The sequence below is a fragment of the Cupressus sempervirens genome, chromosome 9, assembly GCF_028749045.1.
Source record: "Cupressus sempervirens isolate cs-2001-9-10 chromosome 9, ASM2874904v1, whole genome shotgun sequence".
Taxonomy (NCBI): domain Eukaryota; kingdom Viridiplantae; phylum Streptophyta; class Pinopsida; order Cupressales; family Cupressaceae; genus Cupressus; species Cupressus sempervirens.
The window spans coordinates 593,562,461-593,575,684 of NC_143126.1; positions in this window are offsets into that span (position 1 = coordinate 593,562,461).

Below are 13,224 nucleotides of genomic sequence, written 5' to 3' on the forward strand. Positions count from 1 at the left end.
ACTTGTTACCAAACCAAACTTATTATATCTAACTTCAATAAAAATAAATCATGAATCATAACAAGAGATAAAGCATGCACAGTGACACATTGTTTTGCTAACTAGGGAAAACCTTTATCAGAGGGAGAACCTTGATGAGGATGGAACCCACAAGATAGTATACTAATATAAGTGTTCCTTGTGAAAGGATGTGACCCTGTTAGGATTCAAATACAATGCAATTAATACAACAATCCTTATTAGATGAAAAATCAATATTAGGAGACCTTGAACTCTTGTTAGAAGGTTCAAACCCTGCTGAAGGTTGAAATAAAGATAATTAAACTCATTGTCCAAAATACTTCAGTCAACAATCAAGAGTGGATCTTCATGATAACAAATCCAATACATTGAACTGGATGATACCACAACTCAATTTCCAATATAGTTTCTTTAAATCCCAATAACATTATCCAACTCTATTTCTATTCTACTCTAATAAAACTCACATCCACATAATTACATCTCATATGATATGTTTAGTACATCTAAGGAAAATGTCTTTCCTATATATCCTATCAAATAACTAATTAAGTTGGCATGTTAAGTCTTCCCTAATGTACAATTTATTAAATAAGACCCCATTAATGCATACATTCCTTCTAAATCATCACTTCAAATATTACAATACGGTTCCCACATGTTACAATATAATTTACACTTTATCTAATAAAGATCAATGTGTTTCACCAACATAATTGACTATTAGTAAAACATATCACACATTTTACTTCCACAACCTTTCCAAAATGATCTCTAAGATATGATATTATGAACATGTTTTAAACAATGATTTAATCTTTCTTAGCTTAATTCCAACTCACTGATAAGATACAACTAATATATTTGCAACTCTCTATATCATAACTTCTTGTGCACTGGTCTACTACTAGTCTTTTCCAAATAAATTATAGCTCATTAAATACAAAATAGAAACATAAGAGAACATATATGTATCATCTACACTCATCCATAAACAAAATCCTAAGATCTCATAACTTAACCTATTATGTGCAAACTTTGTTATTAAATAATCCTCTATGATGTGCATAATCCTTGTCCATCATGAACTTAAACATATATATTATCATCAATGATAAACCTATCATCAATACAACACATCATCAACATATCCCTGTGCTAACCAATATTTTAATCCTAACATGAACACTCCTAGGAAAATCACCAACACGTACTCCTTTTTCTTTTATATCAAATTCTCTATGAAATTCTCCATCTCTATGAGTCAAAAAAGGCACACTTCCACTTGAGTCAAATGAAAATGGATCCACCTAGAAACTTCCTTTGTTTCACTTTTTTGGAGTAAGCTTTGTATACTAGAAAGGATGATTATCAAATTGAGATCTCCTCACGTTCATAAAATCTAGGATTGTTGAGAATTTTACTTTATATGCCTGGAGTATTTTCTTTTTTTCTCACAAATAATTTTGTGATCATTCATGTGTTAATCTATAATTTAGAGTCGTAACCTCTTTTCAATAGGAAACCTAATGAATGAAAATGATCCCAAAGAGAGTTAGAAATCTATTGGTTCCCAAATCAATGGATTGTAAAGAACTAAAAGGATGCCAAACTTTATCTTTGAACTTTCCAACTAATATGGCCAACTAAGAGAAATCAACCAAAGTGTGATTGAAATTGTATGCTCTTTAGGATCTATAGAACCTAGGCAAGCAAACCCTTTCTCTAATGTCTTTCAAAATTAGATCTTTTTATAACCCTCAATCATAGGGTGGAAAAACTTAAAATATAAGAATAATAACTCCCTACTATTCTAAATGAATAACACTTATTTATTATCCTTCTACTACACTCTTACTCAAAAAAAAATGAAAGGAAATGTTTGTTAACCTTAGATATCCCTTGCTTTTTTTGATGTATGTAGACCAATCCCTTATCCAATTGGACACATAGCCAATCTTAATGAATTCTCCACGTACTTCTCTAATAGATAATATTTATAAAGTCTGAACAATACCATCAATCACCTAATTCTACCAATGTAAATGAATTGAATCTATAGTACTAACCTATCCAATTCAATTTAACCCTTATAGATTAACTTATATAGAAAAAAAATAGGACAAAACTTCACAGTTGCTTTCTATTTTTTCATAATAATATCACAGGGTTTTAATCAATCACACAAGTTTTAAAGGTGAAAGTTAATCCTTTAATTGATTATAATAGAGAGACTAAATTAAGGGGAAAAGATTTTATCATAATTGGATAAGAAAATAGGATATATTTTATTGATATAAAAAAGAGTAAGTACAATCAATATTCTTTTTCTTTTAGTTGAGACTAATTTGTAAAGAATAGTTGTGGTTTCCCTTCAAAATGGAAAGTGACAAGATTTTGACTATATACATTCCATGCCTTTTTAGATTTAACTAATCCTAATCAAACAAAAAAATATAAAAAATAATATAAACATAAATAAATAAAAATACTACAACATTTCATTTAGGTTAAACATTCTAATGCTCTATGATCTTATTTGGTCCCTTGGAAGTGTCTTTTATTGGTCCAAGATATTCCTTAACCCATTTTGAAACCTACATGAAATATGGGCATTGATGGTGTAGTATGTGCACCATAGCGAGAAGATGTTATTTCAATCTATTCCCTACGACTTCTCAAATTTTAACTATGACTTTGTAGAACTTCCCTTCAAGTGCAATTACCTTGTCCATGAAAATGTTGAACTTGTAAACTAAAAGACTATTGTCTTCTTTCAAATGTTTTATAATCTATGGAGCCATATTTTGATATTCTATCTTCCACTCTTCAAAGTTCTTCATACGAACTTCAAGATCCATAAACTTTGGAATTATCTAATGTTTGATTGTGTCAAATAATGGTAATTTCTATTCAATACTTCCTTCCTCTTATGCGATGTATTCCAACTCTTTTGAACATTGAATCCACTATCTTTTTAGTTTCCTTAACTTGCTCAGGGGAATTTGGGTCTCTTTGAATTATGTCACAGATTCTTATGATTTAAAATGAGGAGGGCTTCCATATTTATTTAAGCTTTGAAAGATAGGCTTTTTCTTCTAAAATTCATTTGACATCTCATTAAACAAAAAATATTTATGATAGACATCTTCACATTTTCGTGTCATAATCTTAACCGTGGATGACATAATGTTTTCTAAGGTTGATAACATTTGTGTTGAGAGCTCTTTTTCAAACTTACGTTAAGTCAATTCTCCATATCCTTTAGAGTTCTTTATTGTTCACTAGTAGGTGGCTTCTAGATAGTTTGTTTGATAGACCATTATAACTACTTGTGTTTTTTCCCTCTTTTATTTTTGCATTTATTTATCCTTCTCTGCAAGCTTAACATATTAATTCATTTATCACCTTATTCAATTTTATATGCCTATCAAATGATATTTTCAACTCATTTTGCATGTGTTTCATCTTATCCTTGTTAAACTTGCATTTGAATACCAAATCATTAGTAGAGACAAGTGGATTTGTGTCCCCTACTATTTGTACAATAGATGTTCCTTCGATAGTTTTACTAAAATCAATCATTTTGGTCTTATGAGAATCTTTGCAACTCACCCATGTGGGTTTGTATTTTAGGATTGTAATCTGACCCTATCATATTTTCCTCTATGTCAAATTATTCAACAAATGTGGGGTCACCCTACTTCCTTACTTGATTAAGGAGAAATGTTTCCTTTAGAGTTAGACCAGGAACTAAAAGTATGTCACTATTCTTCAACATTTAATCCATGGTATAATCAATATTATCTAGATTCAACTCCTTAAACATTTGATTCACAATTCCCTCATGCTTAGATTGCTTGACCTCCATTAATCTGATATGGTTCTTCTCTTTAAACTATTTCATTTTCATTTGAATCCACAAGTCCTTGAATTCTTAGGAGTGGATGAAATCATTAGTCTTAGTGAATCTTTCATATATGGATTCTCTTTTATTCCTCCAAGACCATAGGATTCTCCTCAATATTTTCCTACACTTTTGGGTGATAATGATGAATTTATTCCTAAAACACAAAGAATAGGGAAGAAGGATCCATCTCTTCATCTTGTCTTATATATCTTAAAGTTGCAACTATCTCCTTTGTGTCACCCATCATCTGTAACATGTCATATGAAACAAGGGGAGGTTTTTGTTAACCTTGGAAACTTTGGTAGGGGGATATTCTAAATATGTGTCATTAATAATCATTTTTCTTACCCTTTTGGGAGGAGGTTTTGTTTTCACTTCTTCTAATGCAATATTCTTACCTTTAAATTTGTCAAAATACCAAATACACAATTGCCATCTGTAGATTTAATATTTATCCTCATCATGTAACTAGATTAATCCTTTTTTAATCTTCTCCTTTCGTGGATTTATAAGGATTTTATTCTTGCTAAATTGTCAAGCTATTTTTGAATAATCATCACAATTTCTTGTCAAATCTTCAAATCAAAGGTATGTCTATATTCCTTCACCCAATACCAATGTGGACTTCTAGATAATATTTCTTAGACTTTACACTATCCATCTTATATGAATTCAAGTGTTCCTAAACATGTTTAAGAGTTCCAAAGCCTATATAGAAGTCTCCAAATCTGGTTACATTAATAAAGGAGTGTCTTTCCTCCTGGAAGTAATAAGTTCCCTTTCCAACCACAGTAGCTTCCAAATGAACTCCAAGAATTCAATCCTCTCTAACATAAAAATAGGTAATTTATGTGGATCCTACCTGCATCTATACACCCTTAACATGGTATGATCAATCTTACACATCCAACTTGCAAAATTATGAATGAAATCTTCATCAAGTTGTCTCCTATGACCCTAGAATCTCCTTGATTTAATAAGTAATTCTCATCACCCAAGGCCCTAAGAGTCCACACCACAAATATATCATATAATGTTTCATAGTTAGCATATGTATATTTCTTGTCCCATTGTCTACACCATAACTGTACTAGAAGTTTATTTCTCTTACCATCCTTAATGGTTAATATCAAACAATTACAAAAGATTATACTATTTTGAAATAGAATCATATGAAAAAATAGAGAGTATTGTTTGAATTTCTTTTTCTTTTTCCACCCAATCAATTCTTTATTTAGAAAGCTCTCCAATTTAGAGGCAATGTTTTATTCTTGTAATAAGTTGGCATTTTGAGTCCTCATAGATAGATACATGAGATAAATAGGCATTTTTTATTTGTAGTCATCTTCCAATACTTTCCCCAAACCCCAATAAATCCTTTGAAAGAACTACATAAAATTGGTAGTGGAAAAAGGTGATTTATTATACAAACAAATCGTTGTGTTCTTATCTTCTATGTTCGTGAAGAAAGCTACTTCCTTTAAATCAACAATCTTTATCATGCAATCATATTCCATGGAAAATTGCTCTTTTTTAAGATTAGTAATTACTTGAAGGCTCAATCCAAATCATTCTTGTATCATATTTTTGGTTATAACCAAGAGTCAGTTTCCATCAACCTTCCTTAGTTTCCTAGTCTCTTCCCTATAATTTCTAGTTAATGCATCTACTAATTTAGTTACAACAAAAAAATTGGGCACTATGAGCTTGGCCATGTCTTACTTCCAAGGGTTTTGAATAAAAAATTCATTATGTGTTTCTAAATAGAATGACCAAAATAATGACATACCATGAATTAGTACATCACATTCCCAAAATGTCTTTGATTATAGACAAATAGACCCTTCATTCCAATATCTTGATCCTTTGGTAATATTTTGAACAATTTATATTGTGGGGTGTTAATTGTTCTATCTCCTATGACTACTTCCTTCTTCTTCCTATGCATTGCATTATTCTACAATATGATTTTTGTTTTCAACAATTCATTCCACAATCAATGTTCCAATAAGAGCTTTGTAAGAATTTTCCAAATATTTCAAACTTGAATCACTAATTGTTTCTAGATGCAACTTCATAAGTCCTTTCGATGCCTTAAAGTTATCTCTATTCAACTTGGGAATCTCTCTTCTATAAGATATATTGATCTTTACCTTAGGTCCTTGAAACCTTCTTTGCAAACACCAACATGCTTTGATACCAATTGTTAGAAATATAAGAGGAGTAACTGAGAGGGGAGGGATGAATTAATTACCACAAAAATAAATCCCAGATCCTTTAGATATCAACACAAAACATAAACTTCACTGAAAATATTGATGCTAGGTAAGCACATAGGCAGTCAGTTTACACTAGTAAATGTTATAACTCGACAAACACTGAAATAACAATTGTAACTTGGAAAATGAAAATCTTAAGATATTATTTATGATTAACATTACTTAACTTAGTTGCATACACATAAAATAAATAGCATGAACCCAAGTGACACCAAGATTTAACGTAGAAACCCAATTTGGAAAAAACCATCAATTGCAACTAGTTACTGATATTCACTCTTATAAAGTGAGCTTTGTTAGGAGCCAACCTTGTTAAAGGTTACAAAACACACTGTTAGGTGTGACTCTATTAGAGGATTTAATCACCCTATCAAGAGTGGCTTTGTTGGAGGTATTTAGACACTTCAATCTAGAAATGCCACCTTGTTAGAGGATTTACAAATAGTTGTTAATCCAACTCTATTAAGAGATTTAGATTACTGCTAGAATGGTTAGAGAGTGACAATGAGATGAATTGATTTCTGATGCAACTGAATTACTGATTATAGATCTCAATTCTGGCTTGTATACTTGATCCTTTCTGATTGAATGTATCTTTGCATCTCTACAAGGATATTTTGCTTATCCTTCTAATTTGCTTCCTCTAAGCATATTCTATTCTTCCATTCACTTACACACATTCAATCCTCAACTTGACCTTGTACTTATACCTTATACATTATCAATTTGGCTTGAATACATCTTAGAATAATTAATATTCATTACCTCAATTAGCTAGAACCAACAAACAAATCTATTGAACTTAATATGCCGAAACAAGAAAATCCTTCATTAGTTGACCTTGCTCGGTAGACACTAACTCATAAATGATTTTTCTATGTTAACCAAGTGAACTTGGTTAAAACTGCATCTTTACAAGCTTTCTTTTGGTAACTGAGTGAGCTTGGTTAAGATTGGTTCCATCCAAATTTTCTTCATTAACTGAGTGAGCTCAATTAACACTCAATTTCTACAAACTTCTCTTTGATGCTTGAGTGAACTCGGTAGTCATTGAATTTTGAACTTGGAAAATTTTGGAATTCTTGACTGACATAGGAAACTATCTTCATCACTCGAGTGAGCTCGGCATACATTAACTGACAAAGATATGACATTTTGTGTAACATCAAAGATAATACAGAATTAACCAATTGTATTCAATAGTTTGGTGGCATGTTTTGGCTGTCAAAGTCAAAAGTTCTATTTTGCACTCTGAGAGACATATTTTGATACATTCTATTTCCTAGATTCTGCTTCAAGCACATCCCATTCATTTTTTTGCTTTTCTGCATTTTGATGGATATCTTGAATGTTTTAAGTTTGGGATCAATTTTGTAATTTTAGATGGTTTTTCATGGGTTTTACTATTTATTGTATCAGTCTTATGTCTCTTTTGATCTTTATTGACATCCTTTTGTAGTATTTTTGTAAATGCACTGAGATAAAGTGCTACTCTATGGCATTTTGGGATCTTGCACATCTTTGTGTTTTGTTATACTCGCACTACATTATAAAGTGCCTTTGGGGGTTTCATTTTGGCTATATTCACCATTTTTTTTTGTCAAGTGAGTGTTCCTTCCACAAGATTAACCTCATCATGTGTCAATGACATGTGCCATTATAGGTGTTTGTACTTCTTTTGTGCTCTCAATGTTCCTAGTTCTTCTTTCTGCAGGAGATATTGCATTTAGTTTCAGTGTTCATGTCTTACCTCTCAAAATTACAGTGAGGTTATGTTGGTTCTATTGCCTTTTGGGTTTGATGGAGTGAGTTATGTATTCAATATTTGATTCTATGTTCCAGGCGATTGTAGTGGTTGGATACCTATGCATTTCGGTGAAATGGACCATTTACCATATAGACATTCTTGAAGATACCTTCCATATTTGATTGATCAACTCTTCAAACTTAGTCTTCTCTACCTGGTCATGTTCTATATAGTGAAGGTTCTTCATATCATTAGTTTGACAATGTTTGCATTGTCATGCTCTGGTGGTGTTCTTCATCATTATCTTTTGTTCCTATCTTCTAGAACATTCCTTCCATCTCTTTTTGGAGTAGAGTTTTTCCCATGTGGTTGCTCTATTTCTCTTTACAGAGATTTGTTTGTGTTTGGGTACCTCATCAGGCCTTGTTGACAGGAATCAATTTGCTTTCAACATTAGTTTCTAGGTTTTAAGCTACTCCCTAAGTTTATCTTAAGTGGGGTGTTAGAGTAATAAGATATTTTCTTATTAATTAAATCATTTTGATTTAATTATTAAGTCACTTATTGTCTTTAGTTTACTTAAGCTAAACTTCAGGCATATAATAATTAATTCTTTTATTAATAATTATCATGCAACCTAGGTTTTACCTATTAGGGCTTTGATCTCCTTTTATAAGGATTGATCTCTTTGTAATTTTATTCATTCACTTTTGATAATAACAATCTCCTTTTGTTCATCAAGAATGTCTCATCTCTGGATCTGGCAATTTCATCCTTTGTAACTTTTGCTTCTCTCGTTCTATGACAGGTGTTTGCATGTAGATGATTACTGGGAGCTATGGGGTTGATCTTTCATCAACTTCAATATATATCTAGTTCTAAGTGAGTAGAGAAAGTATTTGGTTTAAGAAGTAAAATTTTGTGTTGACATCTAAGGGACTTAGATTTATTTTTGTCGTAACTTTGATTCACTCCTCCCCTCTTAGTTACTCCTCTTACATTTTCAATAGATTCACCTTCCATCATTTTAGGTCCTTGAAATAAACATATCAAACTTTGCAATCTAACCTTCTTAGCATGCTTATCACGTTCATAAGTAGATTCCAAAGCTTTCCAAATTTCATTTGCTAGAACTAAAGATTTTACTTGACTATACTCATTTCCAAGAAGAGCTATCAAAAATGCTTCCCTCGCAAGTGTATTACACATGAACAGATCTCTTTGTGCTTCAAACATCATTCAAGTTTATCTTCTTCAATTATTGGTTTCAAGTTCTTAATGATTAGCCAATATCCTAGACTCATGCATAGAAAATGTATCTTCAACTTCTCTTTCCAACTGCATATTTGGTTCCATCAAATTTCAACTATTCTTTCTAAAATGACTGGCCACATATCTCCTTAAGTTGTTAAGTTTTTCCTTCAAGGACCTGATGCTCTAATACCAATCGTTAGAAAGTAAATTTCACCAAGATAGCTAGAGGGGGGTAAATCAAATATCCAATTAAAGAAACTCTTATTAACCTTATTAAATCTGAAATATGTAATCAACAAATGCAACAACCACAAGAAGATAACCATAAACAATAACACCAAATTTGTTAACTAGAGAAACCCTTGATTAGAGGTAAAACCTTGGTGGGGATGGTACCCACAAAATGATGTACTAATATATAAGTTTCTTGCAAGAGGAAGGACCCTATTAGGGGTCAATGAAATACATTCAATACATATCAATCCCTATTAAGAGACTTTGAATCCTTGTGAGGAGATTCCAACCCTATTATATGTTGTGCCAACCCTATTAGGAGTTTTTGAAGGAAGAAGCACCAACTTTCCAAATAGCTTTAGGGGTAAGACCACCAAACTCACTATCCAACTAGCATTAGTAGTATTCCTTGTAGAATAATACCAAATGATCATCTATCCACTAGCAATCTTTGCCAAATATAATCACTTCACTTGCTCATTGTGCTTCTGTTGCACCCAAACAATTCTCTAATCTCAATATCAAGTTCATTGGATCTTACATCCAAATTTACATACTCGCATCACATGCAATCCCTTAGATCGCTTACTCACTTATAATTCACAATCATGCTTATAATTTGCAATCACTTGCCACATATTTTTAATCACAAGGAAAACAACTTTCCTTTATGCCAAGTCCTTAGATTAACTATTGATTCATCCTTGAGGCTTTCTCAATTTAAAATTATAATAGGATCACATTAAGATAATACAATACATGTTGCAGTACATCTTTTCATAATTATATAACATTGTCAACTTACACTTTTCACAGATGTTCAGATATGTAACCTTGGACTTAGTGTGATCAACCACACCATCATCATCATGTCTTCTACCTATGTCTTATTGTTATTAACTATATTTTATCTCTATTAGGAGATATAATCGAATTACCAGAAATCACTTGTCAAGAACTCTGCTAGAACTCTATCTTCAATAAATCTCGAATAGCTATCAATTATCTTCATACTGCTTCATGTGCTCTTAGGCACACCATCATAACACTCTATAGAACATGGCCTTAACTGTACTTATCCTCATCTTCAATCCTGGAACCTCATGATCTCAATCTATATGTGATTCTCTGCCAGTCTTCACAAAATCATAAGTATGATGACATCATTGATAAACACAGTTGTGAATGCAACACACAGCCATGCTAACAATCTCCCAAATGGTCCAACAATGCAAGGATACTCCCCCATAGGAATATCATTAGCATTGATGCTAACAAAATATTCTCAATTTTGGCCATTTTTGCTCCCCATTCAACCCATCATCAATAATCGATTAGAGATATCTACAATGGGTTGTTTTCTTTGATGTGATTTAACATGTGATTTGGCTAGGGTTAACATTTTATGTTCACTCGGTCTCTTCATGAGCCGATTTGACTTAGTTCCTTCATTGTCTGAGCTAGTTCAGTCATCAAAGGTGTTTTCATTGTTGGCAATACAAGTGAAGGGAACATGATTGATAGATTGGGGTGACTGATAAAGCACATCAATACATGACCCTAACACTCAAAAGAAATCAAGAAAGATGACAATCCCAGTGGAAGTGATGACAAAGGTAATCCACTTAGATAAAGCATGCTAAGTGAAGACCATACAAGAAGGAGAAATCCAAGTGGCAAAAACAATAGACATAATAGCAAGGTGACTCAGTATGATGAGCACAGAGTAAGACACTCGTGACTATCTAGTCATAAAGTGGGCAAGAGTGCAATTGACATCGCATTTAATGGTGATAGAAGATGGAACCAAGGGACATTTGAAATAATTCAAATTTGATTTCTTTATAGATAAATCTATTCACAAGAAACATATTGCACCTATAACTTGTATACAAACATGCCACAACCTAGCAAGGGTAACATACCACTACAATAGGCGACTGATTCAATAACAGAGAGGAAATTCAAATTTTGAATTCTTAGATCGACGCTTTTAGGCAAAGCAAGAAGAAGAGTATAAAAGAGAAAAAAGTTGAAAGGGAGAAAGTTAGACTTCCAAGAAAATAACCTAAGAGCTAAAACTACTAAGCTACATTGGAATCTCATAGAGTGGAGAAGAGTGATCAAGGAGAGATAATCTTCAAGGAAGCGATTGTGATGAGAAGAGGAGAGCAAACCTAAAACAATGCAAAGAGTATTGTGTGCTCAAGCTAAGAGAGTAAAAGAACACACACGGACAAAGACTAAAGTTGCAAGTGCAAAAGAAGGTAGAGCATAGTTCCAAGGTTAGTCAAGCAAGCGGAAGAGGGATCTAAATAAAGCTAAGGTCAATTACTAAACTGATAGGTCATTTCTCTATATTTTACTTACCTATACAACAAAAAATCCTATCAAGGTTGGACTCTAAAAGGTTCTTTATAGAAACCCCTTAACAGAGTGACACATTAACTTGTGTTTCAAATTCCTCTAACCAGGTTGCTCCTAATAGAGAAAGATCTTAATAGGCCTTATTCAAATCCCCTAATACGGTGGCACTGCATATTGTCATTGTAATATTTTAATAGGGATACACTCTTGACTAGGTGCACTACAAAAGAGTAAAAACTTGTGAGGATCAACAAACACACCATGATTTTATCCTAGCTTGGTTTCCACAAGATAAATATTTTGTTGTGTGTTGCTATTTTCATGTGACATATTTTTTTCTTAGCCCCAACCGGTTAAGTTATAGCCTGCACTAACCTATAGAGAAGTTGCAAGTGTGACTTGAAGTAAAAAGTTGTGCTGAGTGTGTATACTTATTCACCTCCCCTCTCAATATACATACTCATAGGTAGGACCAACGATATGTTCACCTAAATTTGTCTTGTGTGCATGCACTTTTGTGGCTGCATGATTTGATGATTTGTGAAAATCATACAACCTTACAAAGTTTCATCAATGATTGCATCAATGAGATTGTAGGGTAAAAGCACAAATCCGTGTCACCTTTTATAAAGAAAAAAGGATCCCATAACGTAAATGTTCAACTTTAATGACATACACATAGTATTTGTGTTTAGAATTTGAAGATGATGTAAACTATGAAATGTGTAAAATTGGATGAATTTTATGTATTTTTTTGAGTAAGAATTTATTCATTTAAAAAAAATTTGAAGTCCTTTTATAAATTGAAAAAACTATAGGGTGTAGTTCCCGTCAAACAAGTATATGTGAATCATATATTGTTTTCTCTAATTTAAAAATATATTATACGTGACATGCAATAATAATGCAAAAGTGGGATGGGATATCAAACACATCAGTATGAAAGTGAAGAGAAACCCGACCATGATGTAATCCTTTTCTTTCCATAATATCTCAAGGGAGGGTACTCATGCTACTAATAGGTTGGCAACATAAGGCCATTCATGAAAAATTTGAATGTACGAGTTGTGTGACAATTGAACAAGTTTTAGCTACTCTGAGCAATAATAATGAGAATATCTAGGTCATCAACGTGTGATAATGACAAGTACTTGCCCCAAAACCCATGCCTCGAGCTTTCACCTTCTCTTCTTTTGATGATTTTGTCTTTTTTCTACTTAATTAATGAATTTTTTTTAATCTATAGAATTTGAGGGTTTCTTTGTGGTTCATTTGGCTCTAGAGTTGGGAGAATTGTAAGAAAATTTCAATTATTTACATTGATCCAAGTGAGAAAATGGAGGGTGCATTACACCAAATTGAGCTCAGCAAATATGATGATCACAAAAATAATGCAAAGGTTTGGGAGATCC